The 9,429-nt window shown below is 40.9% G+C and overlaps 1 protein-coding gene across 3 annotated transcripts in view; it reads right to left on the bottom strand.

The window, feature by feature from the left end:
* LOC113929356 (sperm-associated acrosin inhibitor-like) overlaps window positions 1-9,429 on the bottom strand; it is a 135,554-nt gene that overhangs the window by 124,853 nt on the left and 1,272 nt on the right. For 2 of the 3 annotated variants that reach the window (XR_004820095.1, XM_035727731.1), the window contains exon 3: window positions 367-416. The exons of the other annotated variant lie outside the window; for it this stretch is intronic. The gene's annotated coding sequence lies outside the window, so the exon portion shown is untranslated. The remainder of the gene's footprint in view (window positions 1-366; window positions 417-9,429) is intronic. 3 annotated transcript variants of the gene reach the window in all.

The raw sequence follows: 9,429 nt of genomic DNA, 5'->3' as shown, positions 1-9,429 counted from the left end.
CTTGCCTTTTTTTTTTAAGATTTATTTATTTATTTGAGAGAGAGAGAATATGAGAGGGGGGAGGGTCAGAGGGAGAAGCAGACTCCCTGCTGAGCAGGGAGCCCGATGAGGGACTCGATCCCGGGACTCCAGGATCATGACCTGAGCGGAAGGCAGTTGCTTAACCGACTGAGCCACCCAGGCACCCCAGTCAATATTCTTTAAGTACTCATGAGACTGAGAGATCTGGTTAAATTCTGGGACCTCGATGGTAATCAAAACAGGTCTATGTCCTTGTGCAGTTTACAATCCAGCAAGGGAATAAGAAAATGGATGATTTAAAAATATGTGGGCAAGAAAACAACCCCATGACTTCTAAGCACCAACCTTGGGATTGCCGCAGGTTAGCCTCCTCCTCACAGCTAGGCCTTGATGTTCTGTTTAACATAAACAATTTCACAGAACATTAACACCCAGCAAAGCCACAATGAATCAAGACAAAAACAGTTACCATTCCATAACCACACCTGAACAAAGGCAAAATGTGAACGTTATGCAAACTACAAAATACCAAACATCCCCTAACTAGACTAATGTTAAGTGACTGCCACTTCTCTACCAATTACAACTTTAGCCTTTGGTTATTCTTTCCTTTTTCTAAATAAGACTTTCTAAGACATCAAAGTGCAGAAGTACCCCACTCCTGAGGGCATGCAATCTAAATCAAAGCCAGTCCTCCTTAAATTTTCCCCAAATTAATTTAATAATCCCAAATCCTACAATAAATCTTTTCTAATATCCTTTTACTGAGCTGCCCTATGGCTTCTCTTGTGCATTCTCCCTCTCCTCAATAAATCATAAACCCAACTTGTTCAACTCAAATGTTCCTGGTGTTCTCCGGCTGGAGGGCGTTGAGAATGCAAAACTTGAAAGTGGCAACCATATCATGCCTGTTGCTCAAAGCCCTCTTTTCTCACTTCTCTTTCAAGGAATTGAAAGGGTCGTGAAGAATATGAAAAAAGGTGATACTTGAACTCTTAAGGGATAGGGAATATATTTTTTAAATTTTATTATGTTATGTTAGTCACCATACATCATTAGTTTGTGATGTAGTGTTCCATGATTCATTGTTTGCATATAACACCCAGTGCTCCATTCAGCACATGCCCTCTTTCATACCCATCACCAGACTAACACATCCCCCATCCCCCTCCCCTCTAGAACCCTCAGTTTGTTTCTCAGAATCCAGTCTCTCATGGTTCATCTCCCCCTCCGATTTCCCCCCTTCATATTTTATTCATTTATTTTCTCATTCATTGACTCATATGATACCTTGTTCCAAAAATAATTGAAGGTGACAGATATTATTCAGTGGATTCAGATGTACAAAGTGGAGGGCAGCTCTCTGAGAACAGTCATATAAAGACAACACTGACCAAAGAGACACATAAACACAATGGAACCCTAAAGTGAGATGAGGATACCCCAAATGACACTAACTTCTAACCAAATACTCCTTTCCCCACAGTTCAGGCTCTCCATACACTTTCCTCAACCCAGAATGACATGTGAATCACCTCCTGTCAGGTTCTACTTGACTCCCTGTCTCCATGAGCATCTTCTTCCCTTGTCTGGAGACTCGTCATTTCCATCCCCATTCTCAATCACTATCCCCTACTGATGGCAAGCTCAGTCTGATCTCAGGATCTAAAACAAAACAAAACAAACTCATTTATTCCCCCTTAAAGAATTTAAGAAGCTCTAGTTCATTTCTCAGGTAAATCCAAGTCAGGTCATTCTTGGTCAAACCTAATGATTTTTAAGTTGAGTAGTACTATTCTCATAAGAGCCATTAAAATATGTGTCTGTGACTTTTGCTTATCAGAAAGACTGGAGTGGTATAATTAGCATTCAGTGGACTAAGGCTCTGTAATACACCACACGGTGAAGAAATGGCCCATCCAAAATGCCAATAGTACTCCTACTGAGAAACATCTCATCCATAGATGGAAAGTATCATCTCCAAACCTGCCTCTCCCCGTGCCCACACCAGGTATCAGTAATCAATGATTGTACACTCCACTGAGCTCTGTGTGGCCTCAAAATCTTTCTCAACATAACAATCTAGGCATGCCTTGTTAATTAGACTTGCCATGGAAGACAAAACCCATTTTCCTTTTTAAGACTAAGGAAGCTTCATGGTTCTCTAGATGAAGTCTTCACCTGGTACCTTAGTCCTATCCCATTTCCAATTCCTGTAGCCATGACTTCGTCATCTGACTGCTCTCTCAGTCCTTCTAAGCCAAGGGCCCCGTGAGGGAGGTAAGCTCTGTGGCTGGGACCCTGCAACATTCCCAACAGGTGTCTCTGACTGTAAATGCCAGCCTGTGAGACTACCTCTCTGGGGTGGGGCGGGGAGGGGGAAGGCTGATCCTATCCTAGCACAGTGAGTGAACTACACCCTCTAGTGGGGAAACCACATGTAATATAACCAACTTCTTTGGAAGAGTAACACCCAAAAGAAAATCCAACTCAAAGTGACTGAAGTAAAAAAAAAAAAAGGTGTGTGTTTGGCAATCTCTATGGCTCCTACACTTGAAAAGTCAAGAGGAATCTCTGAATTCAGGCATGGCTAGATGAGAGTTTCAGAAAAAGTTGTCACCCTCATCCCTGTGACAAATCTAAGCAGTTCTAGACTTAACAGTTTCAGTAGAAGCCTGTTTTCCTTTCCTAAAACTTCTAACAAAAGATTTGAGGCTTATTAGACTAGTTAGAATAAGATTCCTGAATCAGTCTACAAGCTATGGCTACAGACATGCTTAATGCTCATTGAAATGGCTTGAATTATAAGGCACCACAGGAGCCGGGGGTGATGCAGCCCCTCCATAAGGACTAGAAGAGGATAAAGAATTGTTCCCCAGAGGAATATTGAGGCACCATTGCCAGGATAAATGAATGAAAGTCAAGCAAAAACAACAGATGCGTCGACACTATCCTTTCTGGATGCCATCTTTCCTCCCCCGAGTCTGAGGTTGCCCCCAGGCCTGTGCAAAACTCAATCCCCTGCTTTTTTTTTTTTTTTTTTTTTTTGCCTTATTACAATGAACTATTTAGCCCTTTTGTATCATAATAACACTTTACTACCTTGGTAGAAAGCAAGGAAATGTCACCTAGAGATCTAAGCCTTCTGGAAAACATGCTTTCAAACATGCTTTCAAACACATACAAAATTATTTGACTTCCCATTCCACAAACCATGGGAAGTTTGGTAAGAGGACCCCAGGGCATTTATGTTTTTACTACTTGGTTTTTATCTCTAATTTTGCAGAGTTCTCCATCAGCTTCTCATTTCACCTGATACTGATGCTTCACTCCCTACCACTTTGGTACAAGTGAGGCCTTCCCCATCTTCCTTCATTCCTCAAGCACTTTCAAGGCTATTTGGGGTAACAAATGTTTTGTAAAGGTTTGAAACAATGAGAGGACAATGGCTAGCAACCATAGGAAATATATCAGGATTCTTTTGGTTAAGAGTGATGAAAATCCAGGGCACCTGGGTGGCTCATCCCACTCTTGGTTTAGGTTCAGGTCATGATCTCAGGGTCGTGAGATTGAGCCCCGTGTTGGGCTCTGTGTTCAGTATGGAAGTCTGCTTGAGATTCTCTCTCTCTCTCTCCCTCTCTGTCCCTCCCTTTTCTCTCTCTTTCAAATAAATAAATAAATAAATCTTAAAAAAAGAGTGATGAAAATCCAATTGCAACTTAGCTTAGGCTAAAGAAGAAATGTGTGGGTTCATGCAATTAGGAGAATTCAGGGTGGGTCTTAACTCAAGCACAGCCACAGACTTAAACAACACCAGGAGTCCATCTCTACCCTCTACTTGTCTTTAAGTGCTGGTTTCATTATCTACTTCATCTACATGAGCAGATAATGGCTGCTACCTCCCCAGTCAAGTGTCCTTACAGCTCATGAGCCAAAAGGAAAAGGGGTGGGGGTGGGAAGAAGGGAATACTGGGACCCAGTCCAACACACCTCCAATTAATATGCAATTACAACCCCCAGACACAGGAAACAGAATTTTTTTTACATGATTAAGTGTCTTATAATCCCCAAAAGATTCAATGTAAATATAGAAATGAAGATTGAATTATATCTACATTACTATTATGTGTTCAGAAACAATCTATAAATGTCATTTAAAATATTTGTCTTATTTTAAGAATATATAGCATATTAAAGAATATAATGGAATGAATTTTAATCTAATTCAAAGTTTTTGATTGAGTTTTGATTTAAACTTAGAATTTTAAGTTGAAAGAATAAGAATTTTGTTAAAACTAAATATTATTGGCAGGGCGCGTGGGTGGCTCAGTCGTTAAGCGTCTGCCTTTGGCTCAGGTCATGATCCCAGGGTCCTGGGATCAAGCCCCGCATCAGGCTCCCTGCTCCGCAGGAAGCCTGCTTCTCCCTCTCCCACTCCCCCTGCTTGTGTTCCCTCTCTCACTGTGTCTCTCTCTGTCAAATAAATAAATAAAATCTTCAAACAAAATTAAAAATAAATAAATAAATATAAATAAATATTATTGGCATTTTGAGGAGAAGTTGTCATTTGCCATACTTATATGTTTACTTGAATAGAATTATAAAGTTTATTTATTTGGTTTTGTTTGTGAAGCAATTGAAGCACTTAAAAGGAAAAATTGAGTGTATTAGATTTATCCATTCATTCATAAATTCCTTCATTCAACAAAACTTAACCGTGTACCCACCCCCCACATCTGTTCAATTTTGAGAAACCAATTCACCTCTATGCTTATTTATCTGTCTTCCCTTACCAAATGGAAGGTTTGCCATCACAATTGTTTCCTTGCACCTAGTCCAACGCCTGGCCCCAGAGCAAGCACTCAGGAAATATATATTGAATGAATGAACCACATTAGCCCCAAAATGTAATCAGTTTTAAAAAATTAAAACTGTTCTCTCCCTGTTATCTTCGGAATTTAAGGACCATCAGTTTCTGTTGCAGTACTGGGTTCACCTAGGGGCCCATCTTCCATTTCTTTCCTTGTAATAGCTGAAAGACACTGATTCACCTTCTACTTAGAGGGAGATAACTTGCTCACTCGGCTAACATGAGGGGGAGCCACAGGGTAGGCAAGGGCAAACAGTGACTCCCATGTGCAGCTGGAACACACTGTGATGGGAAACGAGATTGAAATGGTAGGCCACAACCAATGTGTATTGGGCCTTGGATATCTGATTGACAAGTTACAAATGTATACATACATGAAGGTTAAAACTTCAATCGCAAAGAAGTCATTATAATGCACAGTATGCTTTAGGAAGATTAATCAGATTTTTATTTGGAGGAAAAAATTACAAGAGTGTACCATTTAGTCATGAGGAATACGGGTTTTGAAGTTAGATAGCTCAGATTTCATAATGATTCTCTGCAATTTACTAGCTGTGTGAACTTTAGCAAAAAACTTAACCACTCCAAACCTGAATTGCATTGTTTATAAAACCGGGCAAGCGGTACTTAGGTCACAGAATTCATCAGATTAAATGTGATGATGTATTTATGTGAGCGGTAGAGTGACATTGTGATTAAAAGAATGCAAAACCAAAACACAATCAAAGTAAGACTTTGCAGGGGAGAGGCTAGAGCCAGGATGATTGAGGAGACAGGGACACAATTAAGAAGCAGTGACACAGAAGCGGCTCATAGTGGGAGGAAAAGTGAGTTAAAGAGGGTGCTCGGCAGTTATTTCAAGTGTAGCTGCAAACAGCTTGGACTCACTGGGTGCCTGCTGTGCTGCAGGGCATCCTGGCATTCTCCTGAAGTGTTCTTTGTTCAGAACATGTCTCCCAGCCTGCCTAGGAGCAGAGACTGGTTCCTGGTCATCTTTGCAGCCCTAGTGTCTAATATATTCCCAGGTTCCATGAAATCTTTTTAATAAATGTCGACTGAGCATAAATAGTTCTTGACATTTCAAACAATTTTCTAAAGAGTAACTCTGTGCTCTCATATCTCTAGAGATCAGGCTAAAAGATCTGCCCTAGGGGCAGTGACAGGGAAAACACAACACGAGTAATTGTAAAAAGAAAGCTTGTCAGTTTTTTCTTTTTTTTAGAGATTTTGTTTTTTTATTTGACAAAGAGAGAGACAGCGAGAGAGGGAACACAAGCAGGGGGAGAGGGAGAAGCAGGCCTCCCACTGCGCAGGGAGCCCGATGCGGGGCTTGATCCCAGGACCCTGGGATCATGATCTGAGCCAAAGGCAGACACTCAACAACTTAGCCACCCAGGCGCCCCTAAAGCTTGTTAGTTTCTTAAGTTTCATCCTCAATCTTTTCACTTTCCTGTGACATAACTTTGATCTGGTGCAGTTTGGCCCAAAATAAAAATAAAAAGCAAAGGCCTTGTTGCTTAATGCTTTACTCAGAGCTCGGCTTACAAAAGCCTCCCATGCAGGTTTTTCCTTTTCCCTGTTTCTCTTTCTCTTCCTACCTTCCTTCATTCTCTCTTGTTTTGTTTTTTTAATTGTTGTTATATTTTTGTTTTGTTTTTTTTCCTAATCTACCACCTTGTGTTTGGTTTTGAAACTGCAATTCTCTATGCATATACCTATGTACAATATCCTTTCTTAGCATTTCCTTATGTAACTTGGGAAAGTGTAAAATGCTTTGAAAATGAACTTCAGCAATACCACATGCTAAGAGTTCAGCCCTTGCAACTTCAACTACAGGCGATAAGAAGGAAAGAAAAGAGGGCTCTGGACAGTCAAATAATAACAGCTAAGCTTTGTGGAGTTTTTGATGCATGCCAGGCACTGTTCTAAGTGGGTTACAAATATTTCCTCACAAAAAACAGAAGAGAGCAAAGATGTGGAGAAATTGGAATCCTTCTGCTCTACTGGTGAGAATGTGAAATGGTGCAGCCGAATGGAAAAATTAAAAATAAAATTACCATATGATCCAGCAATCCACTTTTGGATATATATGTGAAAGAATGGAAGGGTGGATCTAGAAGAGATATTTGCATACTCATGGTAACTGAAGCATTATTTACAATAGCCAAGAGGTAGAAACAACCCAAATGTCCATCGATGGATGAATGGACAAACAAAATGTGGTATATACATACAATGGAGTATTATTCAAACTTAAAAAGGAAGGAAATTCTGACACATGACACAACAGGGATGAACCTTGAAGACATTATGCTAAGTGAAAGTGGCCAAACACAAAAGGACAAAAAATAATATGATTTGTATCTAGAGACAAAAAGTCCAATAGTTGCCAGGGGCTGGGGGGTGGGCAGGGATGGGAGTTGTTTAACAGATAATAGAGTTTCAATTTGGGAAGAGAAAAAAAAAGTTCTGGCGGTGGCTGGTAGTAATTGTTGCATGGCAATGTAAATATACTTAATGCCACTGAAGTCCACACTTAAAAATGTTTAAGATGGTAAATTTTATGTTATGTATATTTTTACACAATTAAAAAGCATGTAAAGAATGATTCATGTGCAGACTCAAAACTATTTGTACTGGTGGGGTTACCAGGCTTTCTTTTTGTTACCTGTGCTAATAAAATGTATGTATGTCCAAATAAATTAAAAACAAATAAATGAGGCAGTGTGGTAAATTAAAGATGGCCACAAATTCTTTGCTACCCTTTCGATTAAGAGGTGGAGTCTTATTCTTTTCCCCTTGAATTTAGGCTGGCTTAGTGTCTTCTTGACCAATAGACTGTGACAGAAGTAACGTCTGGGATCCAAGGCTAGATCGTAAGAAGTCCTTTACTGCTTGGAACAGCTCACTCCCTGCATTTATGGTCTCTGAGAGCCCCCTAAGCAAACACTTTGTTATGAGAAACCCAAACCAGAGAAAGAGGCCATGTGCAGGCACTCTGTTGGATAGCTCTAGCTGAGCCCCTAGAGAGCTTCCAGCCTGAATTGCCAATAATGTGACATTCATTTGAGCCTGAAGTTAACTATAGTTTCAGCTGACATCTGACTGCAAATGTTTAAGAGACCCCAAGCTCGAACCACCCAGCCAAGTCCAGTCAACCCACAGAATCATGACAGGTCCTAACAAATTGTGTTTAACCACTAAATTCTGCTGTGGTTTATTATGTAGGTACCATAATGATGTCCATTTTTACTTGGCAAACCTGAAGCTGAGAATTGGAATGCTTGCTCATGGTCTCTGCCAGTAAGCAGAGGAACCCACACTTGAAGCAGATCTTTCTAAACTTCTAAAATTGTAAAGCCTGCATTGCTGACCATTGAATACACAGTTTCTCAGCTGAAACAGCTATAAAAGGATTTACTTCTCAAAAAATCCTGTATTTTTTTTTTCAAGATTTTATTTATTTATTTGAAAGAGAATGAGAGACAGCATGAGAGGGCAGAGGGTCAGAGGGAGAAGCAGACTCCCCGCCGAGCAGGGAGCCCGATGTGGGACTCGATCCCGGGACTCCAGGATCATGACCTGAGCCGAAGGCAGTCGCTTAACAACTGAGCCACCCAGGCGCCCAAAATCCTGTATTTAATTCATAGCTGAGTTCTGCCATATTACTCGACTCCAAGTGTAATGTGGATGACCCCAATGTGCATGGTACCTCCTGCAGTTGTGCATTACACAGGCCTCCTAGCCATAAGAAGGAGACCTAAACAAACCCTGTCCCCTATCCTCAACCAGAGCTTATTCTCTTAAGTGTTAAGACCTTCCAACAAATGTTCAGCCCTCATTTAAGGGCCTAAGACATTTCAAGGGAGAAGAGAGGTTGGTGCTAGAATCTATAGGAGTATGAGAAGAGGTATTTAAAATTTTAATTAAGAGGCGGCTGGGTGGCTCACTCAGTTAAGTGCCCAGGTCCTGGGATCCAGTCCTGCGTCAGGCTCCCTGTTCCTCGGGGGAGCCTGCTTCTCCTTCTGCCTCTCTCTCTGTCTCTCATGAATGAAATAAAAATAAAATCTTTAAAAAATTAATTAAAAAGCAGGGAGTAAGAATTAAAAAAAAAAAAACAAAACCCACAGTGGTTCAGGGCCATTTAGTACAGGGCAGATTTCGCTGTAGAGGGAAGAGCTTCCCTGATGATGCTACTGTATGAGGGCAGGGAACACCAGCTCAGCACTCTAATAAAAACCCAATCACCAAGGAACAAAAAAATCTTGGAGGTAAAGGGATGCACACTTTCTACCTTAAAATGCTAAAACCGGGGCACTTGGGTGGCTCAGTCGGTTAAGTGTCCAACTCTCGATTTTGGCTCAGGTCATGATCTCAGGGTCATGGGATCGAGCCCCGCATCTGGCTCTGTGCTAAGCAGGGAGTCAGCTTGTTCCTCTCCCTCTGCTCCCCGTCCCCCACAAATGAATAAAATCTTAGAAGAATGTTAAAACTAGTTTTTAAGTCTACTTACAGACAGCAGGCACTCATAGCACTCA

Source organism: Zalophus californianus, chromosome 5 (genome assembly GCF_009762305.2).
Source record: "Zalophus californianus isolate mZalCal1 chromosome 5, mZalCal1.pri.v2, whole genome shotgun sequence".
Taxonomy (NCBI): Eukaryota; Metazoa; Chordata; class Mammalia; order Carnivora; family Otariidae; genus Zalophus; species Zalophus californianus.
Note: the sequence above shows the minus strand (reverse complement) of the source record. Positions and strands in the feature narration are given on the sequence as shown.